This window comes from Stegodyphus dumicola, chromosome 5, assembly GCF_044657685.1.
Source record: "Stegodyphus dumicola isolate Sdum_Otavi_A_Nest chromosome 5, ASM4465768v1".
Taxonomy (NCBI): domain Eukaryota; kingdom Metazoa; phylum Arthropoda; class Arachnida; order Araneae; family Eresidae; genus Stegodyphus; species Stegodyphus dumicola.
The window spans coordinates 101,287,618-101,307,842 of NC_140772.1; the positions used below are offsets into that span (position 1 = coordinate 101,287,618).

Consider the following 20,225-nt stretch of genomic DNA (forward strand, 5'->3'; position numbering starts at 1 on the left):
TCCGCCGATTATTGTCGTACGAAGATGGGACCGGTATCGATGGATTCGTTGATTTTTTTCGAATACGGGGATATGCGTTTCGAATCGCAACTCGGAGCCGTTCCGCAGATATTCGAGAAAAATTAATTTGGCACTCGGCCAAATCCCTAAAATAGGGGAAACCCGTGAAAGAAAGTGCAAAACGTAGGGAAACGTAGGGAGAAAATCAGTTTTTAATTAATATCTCGGCTAATTAAAGTCGCACGAAGATGCCGATGGTCAATATGGCGAGCCACGGGCATTCTGAATCCAACGGTACCTTCCGCTAAGCTCTACACCCAGCCGTTCCCGAGGAGATGATGTTACAAACACACAAACAGACAGAGGCACACAGATTTTAATAGTATAGACTAGCGGGCAAGCCCGCCAGCTGAGCGGGCTGAAGCCCGCTTATCATTGTTCGTTTTTAAAAGATATCCTATGTTAAATTTGGCCGGTATTGAAAAGTTGAACCGAACTACCATTTTTTAGCGGTATTCCGCGGGCTTCCCCCGCTTTTTCACCTATGCATCCAGAAGTTACCGCATACACTATACATATGCGGAAAATCACGAAAACACCCATGCTTCCAGCCCTTTCGCGGGTATTCGAAATTTGGACCGAAATACCAGTGTTCAGCGCTTTTGGGCGGGAGCCCGCCCAAAACAGTGTTCACGTGTGCATGCAAAAGATACTGCGTACACCGTACACATGCGTAAAATCACGAAAACACCCCTCCAGCCAGCCCGCTGCCGATTCGAAAGTTGGACCGAAATACAATTTTTCAGCGATTTTGCGCGTGCTGTGCCCGCTTTATTCACGTATGCATGCTGAAGATGGTGCATAAACGATACACATGCGTAAAATCACGAAAACAAACATGGAGCCTGCCTGTTCGCCGGTATTCGAAAGTTGGACCGAATTACCAGTGTTATGTGGCTTTGCGCGGGCTCTGCCCGCTTTATTCACATATACACCCAGAAGATACTCCATACACTATACACATGCGTAAAATCACGAAAACACCCATGGAGACAGCCAGTTCGTCGGGATTCGAAATTACCGCATTACCAGTATTCTGTGCCCGCTTTATTCACGTATGCATCCATGAGATACTTTATAAACGATACACATGCGAACAATCACGAAAACACCCATGCAGCCAGCCCGCTCGCCGAGATTCGAAAGTTTGAGCGAACTACCAGTGTTCAGCGGTTTTACCCGGTATCCGCGCGCTGTATTCACGTATGCATCCAAATTTTATGTACAGTACCCCGGAATTCGAAAGTTGGACCGAACTACCAGTGTTCTGTAGTTTTGCGCGGGCTGTTCCCGCTTTATTCAAGTATGCATGCAGAAGATACCGCATACACGTTACACATGCGAAAAATCCCGAAAACACACATTGAGCCAACACGGTCGCTTGGATTCGAAAGTTGGACGGAACTACCAGTAATCAGAGGTTTTGAGCGAATTTCGGCCGCTTTATTCACTTATGCATCCAGAAGATGCTGCGTACACGAGGCACATGCGTAAAATCACGCAAACACCCATGGACCCAGCCCGTTCGCCGGGATTCGAAATTAGGACCGAACTACCAGAGTTCAGCTTTATTCATTTATGCATCCAGAAGACACTGCATACACAACAGATATGCGTAAAATCACAAAAAAACATGAGTGTAGCCTGCCTGCTCACCGGGATTCGAAAGTTACCGTATACCATCTCAAAGGAGAAAAGAAAAATCTTTAATCTAAAAAAAAAAAAAAAAAAGTGTGAATTTAATTTTTATTGGGGCGAACTTATTTAAAATATCATTTACATTAAAAAATAATATCTAAATTAAGTGCACGTATCTAATAACATAAAAAAATATATTATTCCAAAAAATCAAATTTATTATTAAAAAAATAACAACATATTTTTAAAAAATAGCTTTTTCAGATTTTTTAATTAATATCCCAGCTGATTAAAGTTGTACAACTTCAAGAACGTCATCATTTAAATTTAATGTAATATAATAACTTTTATTCAATATGAATAAAAGAATTAACGTGACAATCATCCTAACCTGAAATTAAAAAAAAATTGTGAAAAGCAGCTGTTTATTTAAAATGCCTACATTAACGAAATATTTTTAAAATACAGTTAGGTAACATGCAATCGCGTGCTTTATTCAACTTTAGAATATAACCTTGATTTGTATCTGCGGCGATTCAAGAAACTGTTGCAATCGGAAAAATGAGCCCGAAAATTAGCGTTTTCACAGTTTTTAATTAATATCTCAGCTGATTAACGTCCTACGAAGATGAGAATGGTATCATTGGATTCGTAGAATTTTTTGGAATCCGCAGACACCTGCCTCGAATTCCAACTCAGCGCCGTTCCATAGATATTTAAGAAAAAAGAAATTGACACGTGACCTTTCGCCAGCACAAATCTCGAACGGAAGCAATTGTCATCCCCCCGGCGCTTTCGAAAAAGCAATTTTATCTCAGCTAATTCCGAGACGGTTGCCACTCCGAAAAATGAAATAACGTTTTCGCAGTTTTTAATTAATAACTCCGCCGATTATTGTCGTACGAAGATGGGACCGGTATCGATGGATTCGTTGATTTTTTTCGAATACGGGGATATGCGTTTCGAAACGCAACTCGGAGCCGTTCCGCAGATATTCGAGAAAAATTAATTTGGCACTCGGCCAAATCCCTAAAATAGGGGAAACCCGTGAAAGAAAGTGCAAAACGTAGGGAAACGTAGGGAGAAAATCAGTTTTTAATTAATATCTCGGCTAATTAAAGTCGCACGAAGATGCCGATGGTCAATATGGCGAGCCACGGGCATTCTGAATCCAACGGTACCTTCCGCTAAGCTCTACACCCAGCCGTTCCCGAGGAGATGATGTTACAAACACACAAACAGACAGAGGCACACAGATTTTAATAGTATAGACTAGCGGGCAAGCCCGCCAGCTGAGCGGGCTGAAGCCCGCTTATCATTGTTCGTTTTTAAAAGATATCCTATGTTAAATTTGGCCGGTATTGAAAAGTTGAACCGAACTACCATTTTTTAGCGGTATTCCGCGGGCTTCCCCCGCTTTTTCACCTATGCATCCAGAAGTTACCGCATACACTATACATATGCGGAAAATCACGAAAACACCCATGCTTCCAGCCCTTTCGCGGGTATTCGAAATTTGGACCGAAATACCAGTGTTCAGCGCTTTTGGGCGGGAGCCCGCCCAAAACAGTGTTCACGTGTGCATGCAAAAGATACTGCGTACACCGTACACATGCGTAAAATCACGAAAACACCCCTCCAGCCAGCCCGCTGCCGATTCGAAAGTTGGACCGAAATACAATTTTTCAGCGATTTTGCGCGTGCTGTGCCCGCTTTATTCACGTATGCATGCTGAAGATGGTGCATAAACGATACACATGCGTAAAATCACGAAAACAAACATGGAGCCTGCCTGTTCGCCGGTATTCGAAAGTTGGACCGAATTACCAGTGTTATGTGGCTTTGCGCGGGCTCTGCCCGCTTTATTCACATATACACCCAGAAGATACTCCATACACTATACACATGCGTAAAATCACGAAAACACCCATGGAGCCAGCCAGTTCGTCAGGATTCGAAATTACCGCATTACCAGAACCGCATTACCAGTATTCTGTGCCCGCTTTATTCACGTATGCATCCATGAGATACTTTATAAACGATACACATGCGAACAATCACGAAAACACCCATGCAGCCAGCCCGCTCGCCGAGATTCGAAAGTTTGAGCGAACTACCAGCGTTCAGCGGTTTTACCCGGTATCCGCGCGCTGTATTCACGTATGCATCCAAATTTTATATACAGTACCCCGGAATTCGAAAGTAGGACCGAAATACCAGTGTTCAGCGATTTTGTGGACCGGGCTGCGCCCGCTTTATACACATAAGCATGGAGAGGATACTGCACAAACGATACACATGAGTTAAAGCAAGAAAACACCCGGGGAGCCAGCTCGTTCGCCGACACCGAAAGTTGGATCGAACTACCAGCGTTAAGAGGTTTTGAGCAGGCTGCGCCCACTTTTATCACATATGCATCCAGAAATCACTTTATACACTATACACATGCGGAAAATCAGGAAAACACCCATGCAGCCAGCCCGCTCGCAGAGATTCGAATGTTTGAGCGAACTACCAGTGTTCAGCGGTTTTACCCGGTATCCGCGCGCTGTATTCACGTATGCGACCAAATTTTATGTACAGTACCCCGGAATTCGAAAGTTGGACCGAACTACCAGTGTTCTGTAGTTTTGCGCGGGCTGCTCCCGCTTTATTCAAGTATGCATGCAGAAGATACCGCATACACGTTACACATGCGAAAAATCCCGAAAACACACATTGAGCCAACACGGTCGCTTGGATTCGAAAGTTGGACCGAACTACCAGTAATCAGAGGTTTTGAGCGAATTTCGGCCGCTTTATTCACTTATGCATCCAGAAGATGCTGCGTACACGAGGCACATGCGTAAAATCACGCAAACACCCATGGACCCAGCCCGTTCGCCGGGATTCGAAATTAGGACCGAACTACCAGAGTTCAGCTTTATTCATTTATGCATCCAGAAGACACTGCATACACAACAGATATGCGTAAAATCACAAAAAACATGAGTGTAGCCTGCCTGCTCACCGGGATTCGAAAGTTACTGTATACCATCTCAAAGGAGCAAAGAAAAATCTTTAATCTAAAAAAAAAAAAAAAGTGTGAATTTAATTTTTATTGGTGCGAACTTATTTAAAATATCATTTGCATTAAAAGATAATATCTAAATTAAGTGCACGTATCTAATAACATAAAAAAATATATTATTCCAAAAAATCAAATTTATTATTAAAAAAATAACAACATATTTTTAAAAAATAGCTTTTTCAGATTTTTTAATTAATATCCCAGCTGATTAAAGTTGTACAACTTCAAGAACGTCATCATTTAAATTTAATGTAATATAATAACTTTTATTCAATATCAATAAAAGAATTCACGTGACAATCATCCTAACCTGAAATTAAAAAAAAAATTGTGAAAAGCAGCTGTTTATTTAAAATGCCTACATTAACGAAATATTTTTAAAATACAGTTAGGTAACATGCAATCGCGTGCTTTATTCAACTTTAGAATATAACCTTGATTTGTATCTGCGGCGATTCAAGAAACTGTTGCAATCGGAAAAATGAGCCCGAAAATTAGCGTTTTCACAGTTTTTAATTAATATCTCAGCTGATTAACGTCCTACGAAGATGAGAATGGTATCATTGGATTCGTAGAATTTTTTGGAATCCGCAGACACCTGCCTCGAATTCCAACTCAGCGCCGTTCCATAGATATTTAAGAAAAAAGAAATTGACACGTCACCTTTCGCCAGCACAAATCTCGAGCGGAAGCAATTGTCATCCCCCCGGCGCTTTCGAAAAAGCAATTTTATCTCAGCTAATTCCGAGACGGTTGCCACTCCGAAAAATGAAATAATGTTTTCGCAGTTTTTAATTAATAACTCCGCCGATTATTGTCGTACGAAGATGGGACCGGTATCGATGGATTCGTTGATTTTTTTCGAATACGGGGATATGCGTTTCGAATCGCAACTCGGAGGCGTTCCGCAGATATTCGAGAAAAACGAATTTGGCACTCGGCCAAATCCCTAAAATAGGGGAAGCCCGTGAAAGAAAGTGCAAACCGTAGGGAAACGTAGGGGAAAAAGCAGTTTTTAATTAATATCTCGGCTAATTAAAGTCGCACGAAGATGCCGATGGTCAATATGGCGAGCCACGGGAATTCTGAATCCAACGGTACCTTCCGCTAAGCTCTACACCCAGCCGTTCTTGAGAAGATGATGTTACAAACACACAAACAGACAGAGGCGCACAGATTTTAATAGTATAGACTAGCGGGCAAGCCCGCCAGCTGAGCGGGCTGAAGCCCGCTTATCATTGTTCGTTTTTAAAAGATATCCTATGTTAAATTTGGCCGGTATTGAAAAGTTGAACCGAACTACCATTTTTTAGCGGCATTCCGCGGGCTTCCCCCGCTTTTTTCACCTATGCATCCAGAAGTTACCGCATACACTATACATATGCGGAAAATCACGAAAACACCCATGCTTCCAGCCCTTTCGCGTTTATTCGAAATTTGGACCGAAATACCAGTGTTCAGCGCTTTTGGGCGGGAGCCCGCCCAAAACAGAGTTCACGTGTGCATGCAAAAGATACTGCGTACACCGTACACATGCGTAAAATCACGAAAACACCCCTCCAGCCAGCCCGCTGCCGATTCGAAAGTTGGACCGAAATGCAATTTTTCAGCGATTTTGCGCGTGCTGTCCCCGCTTTATTCACGTATGCATGCTGAAGATGGTGCATAAACGACACACATGCGTAAAATCACGAAAACAAACATGGAGCCTGCCTGTTCGCCGGTATTCGAAAGTTGGACCGAATTACCAGTGTTATGTGGCTTTGCGCGGGCTCTGCCCGCTTTATTCACATATACACCCAGAAGATACTCCATACACTATACACATGCGTAAAATCACGAAAACACCCATGGAGCCAGCCAGTTCGTCGGGATTCGAAATTACCGCATTACCAGAACCGCATTACCAGTATTCTGTGCCCGCTTTATTCACGTATGCATCCATGAGATACTTTATAAACGATACACATGCGAACAATCACGAAAACACCCATGCAGCCAGCCCGCTCGCCGAGATTCGAAAGTTTGAGCGAACTACCAGTGTTCAGCGGTTTTACCCGGTATCCGCGCGCTGTATTCACGTATGCATCCAAATTTTATATACAGTACCCCGGAATTCGAAAGTAGGACCGAAATACCAGTGTTCAGCGATTTTGTGGACCGGGCTGCGCCCGCTTTATACACATAAGCATGGAGAGGATACTGCATAAACGATACACATGAGTTAAAGCAAGAAAACACCCGGGGAGCCAGCTCGTTCGCCGACACCGAAAGTTGGATCGAACTACCAGCGTTAAGAGGTTTTGAGCAGGCTGCGCCCACTTTTATCACATATGCATCCAGAAATCACTTTATACACTATACACATGCGGAAAATCAGGAAAACACCCATGCAGCCAGCCCGCTCGCAGAGATTCGAATGTTTGACCGAACTACCAGTGTTCAGCGGTTTTACCCGGTATCCGCGCGCTGTATTCACGTATGCGACCAAATTTTATGTACAGTACCCCGGAATTCGAAAGTTGGACCGAACTACCAGTGTTCTGTAGTTTTGCGCGGGCTGCTCCCGCTTTATTCAAGTATGCATGCAGAAGATACCGCATACACATTACACATGCGAAAAATCCCGAAAACGCACATTGAGCCAACACGGTCGCTTGGATTCGAAAGTTGGACCGAACTACCAGTAATCAGAGGTTTTGAGCGAATTTCGGCCGCTTTATTCACTTATGCATCCAGAAGATGCTGCGTACACGAGGCACATGCGTAAAATCACGCAAACACCCATGGACCCAGCCCGTTCGCCGGGATTCGAAATTAGGACCGAACTACCAGAGTTCAGCTTTATTCATTTATGCATCCAGAAGACACTGCATACACAACAGATATGCGTAAAATCACAAAAAACATGAGTGTAGCCTGCCTGCTCACCGGGATTCGAAAGTTACTGTATACCATCTCAAAGGAGCAAAGAAAAATCTTTAATCTAAAAAAAAAAAAAAAAGTGTGAATTTAATTTTTATTGGTGCGAACTTATTTAAAATATCATTTGCATTAAAAGATAATATCTAAATTAAGTGCACGTATCTAATAACATAAAAAAATATATTATTCCAAAAAATCAAATTTATTATTAAAAAAATAACAACATATTTTTAAAAAATAGCTTTTTCAGATTTTTTAATTAATATCCCAGCTGATTAAAGTTGTACAACTTCAAGAACGTCATCATTTAAATTTAATGTAATATAATAACTTTTATTCAATATCAATAAAAGAATTAACGTGACAATCATCCTAACCTGAAATTAAAAAAAAAATTGTGAAAAGCAGCTGTTTATTTAAAATGCCTACATTAACGAAATATTTTTAAAATACAGTTAGGTAACATGCAATCGCGTGCTTTATTCAACTTTAGAATATAACCTTGATTTGTATCTGCGGCGATTCAAGAAACTGTTGCAATCGGAAAAATGAGCCCGAAAATTAGCGTTTTCACAGTTTTTAATTAATATCTCAGCTGATTAACGTCCTACGAAGATGAGAATGGTATCATTGGATTCGTAGAATTTTTTGGAATCCGCAGACACCTGCCTCGAATTCCAACTCAGCGCCGTTCCATAGATATTTAAGAAAAAAGAAATTGACACGTCACCTTTCGCCAGCACAAATCTCGAGCGGAAGCAATTGTCATCCCCCCGGCGCTTTCGAAAAAGCAATTTTATCTCAGCTAATTCCGAGACGGTTGCCACTCCGAAAAATGAAATAACGTTTTCGCAGTTTTTAATTAATAACTCCGCCGATTATTGTCGTACGAAGATGGGACCGGTATCGATGGATTCGTTGATTTTTTTCGAATACGGGGATATGCGTTTCGAATCGCAACTCGGAGCCGTTCCGCAGATATTCGAGAAAAACGAATTTGGCACTCGGCCAAATCCCTAAAATAGGGGAAACCCGTGAAAGAAGGTGCAAAACGTAGGGAAATGTAGGGAGAAAATCAGTTTTTAATTAATATCTCGGCTAATTAAAGTCGCACGAAGATGCCGATGGTCAATCCGGCGAGCCACGGGCATTCTGAATCCAACGGTACCTTCCGCTAAGCTCTACACCCAGCCGTTCCCGAGGAGATGATGTTACAAACACACAAACAGACAGAGGCACACAGATTTTAATAGTATAGACTAGCGGGCTGAAGCCCGCTTTTTATTGTTTTTTTTTTGAAAGAGTTCGCATATTAAAATTCGCAGTTTTCGAAAGTTGAACCGATCTACCAGTGTCCAGCGATTTTAACTGGTTTATATTCCAGTATGCATCCATAAGGTACTGCACACACCTTACACATGCGGAAAATCACGAAGACACCCATTCAGCAACCCCGTTCCCCGGGATTCGAAAGTTGACCGAACTACCAATGTTCATCGGATTTGCGCGGGCTTCGCCCGCTTTATTAACGCATGCATCCAGAACATACCGTATGCACGATACACATCCGTATAATCACGCAAACACCCGTGGATTCGGCCCGTACCCCGGGAATCGAAAGTTGGGACGAACTACCCGTGTTAAGTGGTTTCGCGCGGGCTGAGCCCGCTTTATTCACTTATGCATCTAGAAAATACTGCATGCACGTAACACATGCGGAAAATCACAAAAACACCCATGCCGCTTTCGTTGGCCCTTTATTCGAAAGTTGGACCATTGTTCGTTTCTAAGAGAGTTCCCATATTAAATTTCGCCGGCAATCGAAAGTTGGACAGGACTACCAGTGTTCAGAGGTTTTGCGCGGGCTGTGCCCGCTTTATTCACGAATGCAGCCACAAGATACTGTATACACGATATACATGCGTAAAAACACGAAAAGACCCATGCTGCTAGACATGGCGCACTTATAAACGATTTTGAATAATGCAAATTGATACTAATTCACACATTCAAACCGCACTGAGAAGTAAATTAAAGTCAGCACAATACTAATTAACAAAGTAAATAAGTGCTTAATGAATGATACTATTTGACTTACTCATTGAATAACAGCAATTGCTTAATGGATAATCCAGTTTGATACTAATTGATGCGTTTAAATAGCATTATGTATCTTATAATAGTGACAACGCAGTAATTAATTGTGTAATAACACAGTAATTAATTGCTTAAACAACGATACTAACAAAAGCAGTAAATGATTAGCTCAGTATCATTTTATGATTTTTTCATTCTCGCAACTAATACTTCTTACTGCGAGCAAACCTTTTTATCTTAACTGTAACTGTTTTCTGCACGTTTGTTTACATTTTTTAAGCGTGGGTTCTGAGGTTATCCAGTTTCGGTAGTAGATGGAGATAAAAATGCCTTATACTGAAGTGATCCCACTGCTCGCTTTCAAATCATAAAGTTAATTAATAAACAAATGGTAATTTTGTACAAAATGTGCAATAAAAATAGCATTGCCCAACGTTAAACGTAATATTTATTATTATATAAGATCATAGTATTCTGATGTTGAAGGAAGTATGCATCTGCATGTGGCTTCATTGTGTAGCCAAAATTTTTTTTGTTTATGTCACCAATTTAAATCAATAGCTTGTTTTTTTTTGTTTAAGTTGAAAACAACCGTTCAATCTTCGTCAAATTCTACTCAAAATGTGAGTGAGAAGTGTTCCTATATTTTAATGAACAGCAAAATATGATAATCTTTGTTGCAAAATATTAAATGTAATGAATGCTACAATTCCCAAGATGTAATTTCAAAGGAATGTTTGGCTATTGAACCAAGATCGAACTCATTTGCAAATTGTGTGAACAGGTGTTCTGTTCAACATTTTCTAGCCCACGTGCAAAAGAATCTAAATGTTTTGATACAAATAAAAAACGTGTAAATGCATTTCTAAAAATTGGGAAAGGTAACGCTGCTGAAAATATTTTCTATGGCTGTTGTTGTTCATTCAATACGAAGAGGAAAAAAAAAAAATCAAGATGACATCCTTCAAATTGCTCGAAACATAGTGCGAAAGAAGCATGAAGAATTAAATGTCGAGCCTTTAAATAAATCAGTTATCGACATCAGTTTCATGCGATGGGACATGGCATAAACACGGTCATACGTCACTGAACGATATTCCAGTAGTTGTAAATGTTAGACGGGACTTGTAATCAGTTTTGAAATATGATCAGAATATTGTGCCGATGTTAGTACTAAAAGGTGTCTTTGCACAGTTAATGCTGAATTTAATGTTTGGTTTGAAAACCATACGTTTGAATGTGAAAATTAACACCCATGCAGCTAGCCCGTTCGCCAAGATTCGAAAGTTGAGTCGAACTACCAGTGTTCGGCAATTTTACAGCTCAGCCGCTAATCGCGAAATTTTTCGGGTACAATATTCCAACAGTAGATTTGTTATTGAAATTCCTTTTGGTAAACTTCAAAAGAATCACACTGTTAGTGTTAAGCGGTGTTGCAGTATTAAAGTATTGAAAAGTTGCAGCACACAAAATTATTAATGCAGTTTGATATATATATTTGTGTGTGCAAAAATGATTGCAATGAGTGAAAAATGTATTTGCATCTGAAAAGAAAAAAATTATAGGTTCCATGTACACCTGAAAAAATAATTCTATGTGAATCAGATAATAATTTTTTAAGTATGCCAGATGGGCGAGCTGCGACCACTCAATTCATTGGTGGTGTCTAAAGTAGTTTCTATGTGAAATTTGCGGAAATATTTTGTATTTAAAAGAAAAACAAAAAATAATTTTTAAATCTATGATCTACTTATGTTTGTAAGACAGAACTTTGTGAAAGACGTATTACACTCATTACAGGCCTATGCCTTGAGTATATTAAATATCATGCGAAACAAATTTCACCTGTTTATATTGCATTTAAAATAAATAAGAGAAAATCATTTTTAAAATCTACCGAGTAAGTATTCCGAATGGGCGAGATGCACCCACTCAATTCATTGCTGGTGTTTAAAATAGTTTGTGTGAAATATTTTATATTTAAATGGAAAAAAGAATCATTTTAAATCTATGATTATTTAAAATATACATACAGTACATAGTCTGTAATCCGGACTTGTCGGGACTTTGGCGATTCCGGATTTAGGGGTTTGTTGTGAATTACAGATCATCAATTTAAATCTGGTAAGATGGCATGCAGAAATTGTGAAATTAAAAACATGAAACCATCATTTATATGAAATAAAGAGAAATTATGATCTAAAGGGTATCAAAATTTAAAAAAAAATGCTTAATATTTATTTTTTTACTTTATTAAATATTTCTTTCAATATAAGTTGTTTAATTTGCTTTGTTTTATGTGCTAATACTTTCTCTTTAATTCTATAAACATACATAATTTCTTGTTCAGTTACAAAGTTCCGCTGTTCAAGTTCTGTAATTGCTGTGCCGTTATGGACGCATGGATTAAAAACTTTGTACTGTACAATGAAAATTGTTTAACATGAAACTGAAAAGACTGAAATATTTTTTCGTGTTGAAGGATATTGAAGGGAAAAAACATATTTTCAACAAAATTAAGTTTATTAGAGTACATTTTATTTACATAAATATGCATATGGGCATGTAATTAATAAAAAAAAATCAATGAAACTAAAACATCCACAAGAACTACATTATTCATTTCCTTTTTGTCGTTACAATCCGCATCAATGACATTTTTTTAGCTTTGAGCAAACTCACTCCAAAATGTCTGCCATAATTGGGAATTGGGGGTGTACACACATTATCATCAACCACTGAAACGGATTCTTTGGATAACACAGTAGGACAGTCCATTAAAATATTTTACTCTACCTATGTCTATAAAAGAAACATCTTTGTGAAAGACATATTACACTCATTACTGGCCTGTCCCTTAAATATAATAAATATCATGTGAAACAATTTTTTTATATGAATGAAATCAGTTATCGGTAATAAGTTCAAAGAAAAAGACAAAATAATTTTTAAAAATCTACCGAGTAAGTACGTCTAAACGGCGAGCTAAAATCCGTATTCATCTAAAATGTTTTAAAAAATAATAATAAATAAATAAATTAAGTTATAAGTTTATACTGAACTCAAAATCTTGCACAAAAGACATTGGCGGGCTTTTGACGGCATGAACTGCCTGACACCTGGGGTATCTTCTGCAACCTCGCCAGAACGGCGAGCTACAATCCGTATTTATCTAAAATGTTAAAAAATAAATAAATAAATAAATAAATAAAATAAATTAGTTATAAGTTTATACTGAACTCAAAATCTTGCACAAAAGACATTGGCGGGCTTTTGACGGCATGAACTGCCTGACACATTTACATGTGAAATTTACATGTTCTATGTACACCTGAAAAAGAAGTATTTACAAGTTGGTGTGGATGTTTATGTGATTGAAATCAGTTCCATAAATACCTATGAACATCTGAAAAGAAACGTCTAAAAGCATTTTAATTTAAATCAAATCATTTCTATATACACCTGAAAAAAATATTTTTATGTGATTGAAATCAGTTCCATAAGTACCTAAAAAAGAAAATACATAAAACTTTTTAAAATTAATGACTGCAGTTGCATGTAGACCTGAAAAGGAAAATTTATAAAAAATATTTACAACATTGAAAAAATAATACAACTCCAAATTCTACTTTGTAACGACAGACCTAAAACCGACTAATGCATAATTCTCAAACTGTTTCAGCTTCATCTTGACTTGCTTCAGTTTATCCTAATCATCGAAAAATCTCAAACTTTTTTAGTTTTACGTTGGCTTGATTCACTTCAATTTGTGTGCAAAAATCTCAATGTTTCATCTTCGCAGTGTTGAGGAATTTTTTTTTTTTTTTTTTTTTTTTTTTTTTTACTGCAGAACCTCTCTGTAAACAATATTTCTTGTGAATACTTTAGAACATCCAGGTATCAAACGGCCTTGCTTCTTGGTGTCTTTCACTAAAACAGAAACATTCCTCATAGATGAACATCTTGAAAAAGCTACGTAAAGCATTCCATGACTGAAAACCGGTTGCGGTAAATAAATTCCAACTTTCTTCAGCGTCTGTCCCTGTGACTTATTAATAGTCATACAAAATGCAAGCCTGATAGGAAACTGTCTTCGCTTGAGCTGAAAGGGGAGGTTTGAATCTGAAGGTGAAAGTTCAACACGTGGAATGAAAACTCTTGATCCAGCATTCTGTCCAGAGATGACCTCACAATCTAAAACGTTTTGCATAATTCTCTTCATAATGAGCCTTGTTCCGTTGCAGAGTCCAGCCGATGGATTTAGATTCCGTAGAAGCATAACTATAACTCCAAGTTTCAAATTCAGACAATGAGGTGGCATTCCAGAAGGCGTCAGGCTGTGGATGAAATCCAGCTGATACGTGTCTTGTTCTTCTTCGTCATCGCAAATAACGGAGTCTGCACTGTAGAGTGTGAAAACTTGACCTGGAAACTTGGAAAGAATTTCTTCATTAAGTTTCAGAGCTTCCTCATTCTTTGGACATAAAATTGCTTTACTGGCCAAGTCTTGTAAGTCGAATTCACTACCGCAACCAAACATTTCGTCTACTATCGATCTGTTTACCACACACAAAGATAGAATTTCGATAATGTCTTCATCCAAGCCACTGTCATTTTTAAGACGACCATCTCCCAACTGTAGAAACCACTCTGAAAACTCTTGTTCTTCCGGATGCAATCGCATATTCGTAGAAAGTGTGCACTGTTTGAAATGTGACCACAAAAAGGAATTTCTGAGGCAGCTCTCGATCGCAGAAGTTCGGTTTCCGTGTGCGATCACAGGTAATGTTTGTCTCCAGTCACCTCCTAAAACTAAGGTTTTACCGCCAAAAGGAACATCCAGTCCGGTCAAGTCTCTCAGTAATCTGTCGACAGCTTCCAAAGCGTAATGAGGCGTCATGGTGCATTCATCCCATATGAAAAGTTTTGCAGTCTTCAAGTACCTTCCTTCAGCACTATCTTGTCTGACATGGCACGAAGAATTTTCCAGAATCGGAACGGGCAACTTGAAAGTAGAGTGTACAGTTCTTCCACCGGTCAACAGCACAGCAGCAATACCTGTCCACGCAACGGGAACGGCAACGTGGCCCATTCCCCGAACAGCATGAAGGATCGTCCTAAACAGGAAAGTTTTTCCTGCTCCGGCAAACGCATTAACGCAAAATGTCTTTGGTGTGTTAGGATTCTCATCTTGTACAGCTTCCAAAACCGAGTCGTAAACAAATTTCTGTTCAGGATTCAACATCTGGTTCAACACTTGGGCTTGTTCGCTTTCATACTCGACATCGAACTGCGGGACGTCGAGAGAAACAACTTCATTCAATGTTGGCTGAGGGAGACCAAGAGAAGTGAGTGAAACGTTGTGCACTTGTAACTGGTCTTCTATGTTTCTCAGTGCGAGGCTAAAGCTGTCTTCTAAGGAGTAAAATCTTGTGAAATCTTCAGAAAGGGACTCTTTAAATTCATTCCACAAAGTGATCGGTTCTGTAGGGTTGCAGAAAACACAGATGAAGCAAAAGAGCTGTCTTAGCTGAGATGGCATTTGAAAAGCTGATGCTTCAGCCAGAGAATTTTTCCATTCTTCGTCGTCTTGCAGCAGATGCCTTGCACGGCAGTCTTCCTTAAATGTTGAATACTCCATACCTTCATAAGTTCTTAAGTCGGCAAAACTCTTCGCTCCTTTAACGTGACACAGCAGCAACCTCAGATGGAAACGCTCAACATCTTTCGGGCTAACAGAATACATTCTTGAAATGATGTAATCTCCTCGTGTCTGCCAGGCGTGATTCCTCCAGGTGAAATGTTTAGGAATTTCAGCATACAGGTAACAATTCGCTTCAGGAACTGTCCTGTTCAGTTCAAACCATCCGGTGAGCATGGTGTTTTTCTCGGCAGCTCTCTGCAGAGCATTTCTTTCTTCTGATTCAGCAAAATAGACGGGCTGCAGGTTTTCCAAATGAACCGGTAGTCGTATGATGGAGTGCGACTTTGAATGCATTCTCTTTTCAAACAGCCTCTACACTGCTTCAGGGGCAGACACGTATCTTGCATTTAAGAAGCATTTTATCTCGTCCCACATTAAAGTTCTGTCTCCAGATTCTTCCAGAACAACTTTAGCTGCATCATGACCTTTATACACATATTTGAACAAATACTTGACCGATTTTATGGAGCTGCATACTTCAACGTTTATGTGGGCGTTGTACTTTTTTGTTAAATACGGATTGTAAGGTACAACCCATCTGTTATCGATGGCATGACCCTTGATCACGATAAAGTTTCCATCATCCCTTCTTCTGTAAAGTGGGTAGCCATTCACGTTCTCTTTAGTTTCTGCCTGAAACGGTTTCGGAAATCCTTTAGAACATACACCATCGCTCATGCAGGGAGAGTTTCGATTCAGTTCACCGCAGGGTCCGTGAATCATCGATGACTTGACAATGTCGTGTAGCATGGGATGTCGAGTAGCATCTGGAAGTTCAGCACACACCAGCGAGTCGATGCACTCTGCATCTCTTATTTTATCTTCTTCCGCTAAAAACAACAAAAGGTGCATATGAGGCAATCCTCTTTTCTGAAATTCGATGACGTGTATATCTGCAATTGTCGCACCCAAGATGTGATTCTTCGTCAAATCATGCAGCAAAGCTGTTTTCTTCAGGTCAAATACCCTGGACACGATGTCCGGACGATCGTGAGCCTTCTGTCCTGGGAATAGGTTTTCTGTTATTTCCGGCCATTTAGGGTTGCACGTGAAAGTCAGAAACAGATCCGGTTTACCAAAGTCGCGCACAATGGCCATCGAGTCCTGATAGTTTTGCTGCATGCAGCGAGGGCTTCCTATAAACGTTGACGGAAGTATAACCGGTATTCCAGGGCGGACGCCCGTCTCTTGACCAACTCTGTAAATGTGATCGGCAAGACCCATGTAAGTTTCCACTCTCAGATTCGTCTGATGGCTCCGGTGGTACGCAATCCTGTTGCCTTCGACTTTTACGTATGCATCCACGAGATACTGCTGAAACAATTTCCGGCCATACAAAATGGGGTTGTAGCAATCTCGTCGCACAGACACCCTGTGACTGTAAAACTGCAACTCTGTGTATTGCTGTCCGACTCTGAATCCTTGGTCGCCGTGAGGAAAGAAAAGGACGTATGTCATCGGTTCCAAGTTGGGATTTAAGGTACTGATGTTGATGAGACCGCCACCTCTTGGATGGATCACGATGTCTCGGTTCGATGGAGGAGCACCGTCCATACTCTTGAAGACAACTGCAACTTCGTTTTCTTTTGGAGCATTGTAACGTCCCCTGTGCTCGCCCGCAGCAACACTTCACCCTTGATGTACATGCGGATATCCGCAGCAGTTTCGGCGCCTTGCTCTCGTAGAGTTTCTTCTTCGGATTCTTTCAGCATCTTGTAGGCTTCAGCGTATGGATTAACGTTCCTCAAAACTGCATCCAACTGTCTCAGCAGTTCGGCATTCAAGGCAACATTTCCAAATATGTTCATTCTCTGCCTGAGCGCTTGATCCGAATCTAAAATGTACAGCTGAGCATACTGTTCTTGACCGGCATGAGGCGGATGAAGGTGGCTCGTTCGATGATATATGGCACCATGAATCCTGAAGCAATAGGGACCCGAACCCGTAGGCATTTCTATATTGGCACCCATTGAAGCAAAACTGAGCAGGCAGTTGTAAGTACGTATGTTGGCATAAAACTCTTCAGAAAATGGGTGGTTCCCATTCATTAAATTGCGCCATTCTTCTGGATATCTTCTTTCAGCTTCGACAATTTTCCCATTGTTACAGCAGTGCATGTATCTTCCTCTTGCGTTCCTTTCTCCCATAAAGAACAATCCATTGCAGAGATCGCAGGAACCTTCCATTGAACCGACACTGTGTTGTTCAGCGTAAACTTCGAGTCCACATCTCCCTGCATTGTGAAGAGTGCTACGTGAACGTTGTGCTGCATTCATGCGTAGCCTGTCTTCTCGTACTGACAACGTTTCTTCCGATCGGACTTGTCTGTGACGTGCAGCGTCTCACATTCTTCGTATAGTAGCATCCTGTTCCGATTCTTGAGTGCGTAAAATTGATTCTCGATGCGCTATCCTGTCGAGTCTGCTACGGTTTTCTTCTTCGGTTTCTCGAGCACGTAGGTTTGCTTGGCGTACTGCCTGCATGTTGAGTCTTCTAGCGGTTTCTTCTTCATTTTCTGTAGCTCGCCGTAACCTTTGTGCTTCAGCTCTTCATCTTCTTGATGAATCTCCCGTAATGCCTCTTTTCCGTTTTGGCATTTTAGAACATTAAAAAAAATACCACTCTACTAAAAAAGTAACTACGCAGTTCTAAATGTATATAACACAAATAATAATAGACTAAATAAAAAATTATCCACTCAAGAGCTAATTAATTTCAAAAAATCAAAAACGTAAAACCTAAAATTGCTGGTAAATAACAAAACGTCAAATAATATGGGTATTATTACGAAAATTCTAAGCACAGATAACAATCATGAAAATATTTTTGATAGTTAGGTTAATCTGAAAACAATGCACATAAAAAGAAAATGAAAATTATAAACACAAAATAAAAGTATAAATACGAAGATAAATTAAGAAATTCTGAAATCAATAAAAACTGAAATTAAAAAGCAAAAATGAACTAAAACATCTAAAAAAAAATAAAGAACATTCAAGCGCCTTAAAATGATAATATATCACAAATAATAATAGACAATTAAAATAATATTATCCACTCAAGAACTAATCAAAAACGTAAAACCTAAACTTGCCAATTATAAAATTGCTAGTAAATAACAGAATGTCAAATAATATGGGTATTATTATGTAAATTCTAAGCACAGATAACAATTATGAAAATATTTTAGATAGTTAGGTTAAGCTGAAAACAATGCACATAAAAAGAAAATGAAAATTATAAACACAAAATAAAAGTATAAATACAAAGATAAATCAATAAAAATTGAAATTTAAAAGCAAAAATAAACTAATACATCCAAAATAATAAAGAACATTCGAGCGCCTTAAAATGACAAAACTATAGTTGTTATCGCACACAGTAAAAATATAAATGTCAAAAATATAAAATGTAAATGCAATCTTTCGAGCAACAATAACAGAAATATATAACAGGAGTAAATTTCTCTTTAAAAAAATACGAAACAAAACATTAAATATATCACAAAAGTCGAAAAGTTAAATGTGCCTAAGAAAATGGCGATTTCCCTCAAGCTCTAAATTTAACCACAAGTATAAAAGCCTAAATACTACTGTAAATGAGTAAAAATACAAATATAAATGCAAAAAGATATAAAATCTCCTAGAAAAAGAAATAAAGATTAAGTGCAATAAGTAATAATAAGTATATTTACGAAATATGGAATCAGAGAAAATTTCGGCACGCTTCCCTTCCCATTCACAAATTCGTAAATAAACTTTTGTTGCCAAACCGAGAAAAGAAAACTTTTGATTCCCTACATAATATATATGACGTCATTATTTGAAACTTTAATCTTTTAATCCGACTTCAAAATAATGTTTTAATAACGAAATCTTACTGTCTAAGAATACTTACTGACTAAAAATCAAATAACAAATAATTTTCTAAGCTAGAACAAAAAGGTTTTAACACATTTGACACGGTGCCAAATCCCTACGTCTTTCGAAAATGGAAGCCAAGCGGGAAAACGTAAGAACAAATCCCTAAAGTGGCTATTGAGTACCATTAAATCCCTAAACGCAACAAAGTAAGCTCAGAACGTAGGGAAAAGTTAGTTTTTTAATTAATATCTCGGCTAATTAAAGTGGCACGAAGATGCGAATGGTCAATATGGCGAGATACGGGAATTCTGAATCCAACGGTACCTTCCGCTAAGCTCTCCATAAAGCCGTTCTTGAGAAGATGAGGTTACAAACAAACAGACGCGCACAGATTTTAATAGTATAGACTAGCGGGCAAGCCCGCCAGCTGAGCGGGCTGAAGCCCGCTTATCATTGTTCGTTTTTAAAAGATATCCTATGTTAAATTTGGCCGGTATTGAAAAGTTGAACCGAACTACCATTTTTTAGCGGCATTCCGCGGGCTTCCCCCGCTTTTTTCACCTATGCATCCAGAAGTTACCGCATACACTATACATATGCGGAAAATCACGAAAACACCCATGCTTCCAGCCCTTTCGCGTGTATTCGAAATTTGGACCGAAATACCAGTGTTCAGCGCTTTTGGGCGGGAAAACAGTGTTCACGTGTGCATGCAAAAGATACTGCGTACACCGTACACATGCGTAAAATCACGAAAACACCCCTCCAGCCAGCCCGCTGCCGATTCGAAAGTTGGACCGAAATACAATTTTTCAGCGATTTTGCGCGTGCTGTGCCCGCTTTATTCACGTATGCATGCTGAAGATGG

General features: G+C 39.4%; 1 long non-coding RNA gene across 1 annotated transcript; it reads right to left on the reverse strand.

Annotated features, from left to right (window-relative positions):
* Window positions 1-12,294: 12,294 nt before the first annotated feature.
* On the reverse strand, window positions 12,295-19,231 carry LOC146997181 (uncharacterized). The gene is made up of 2 exons (XR_015041179.1): window positions 19,189-19,231; window positions 12,295-12,962 (listed from the first exon to the last, which is right to left on the reverse strand). It is a non-coding gene; the product is annotated as an uncharacterized LOC146997181 (long non-coding RNA).
* Window positions 19,232-20,225: the final 994 nt, after the last annotated feature.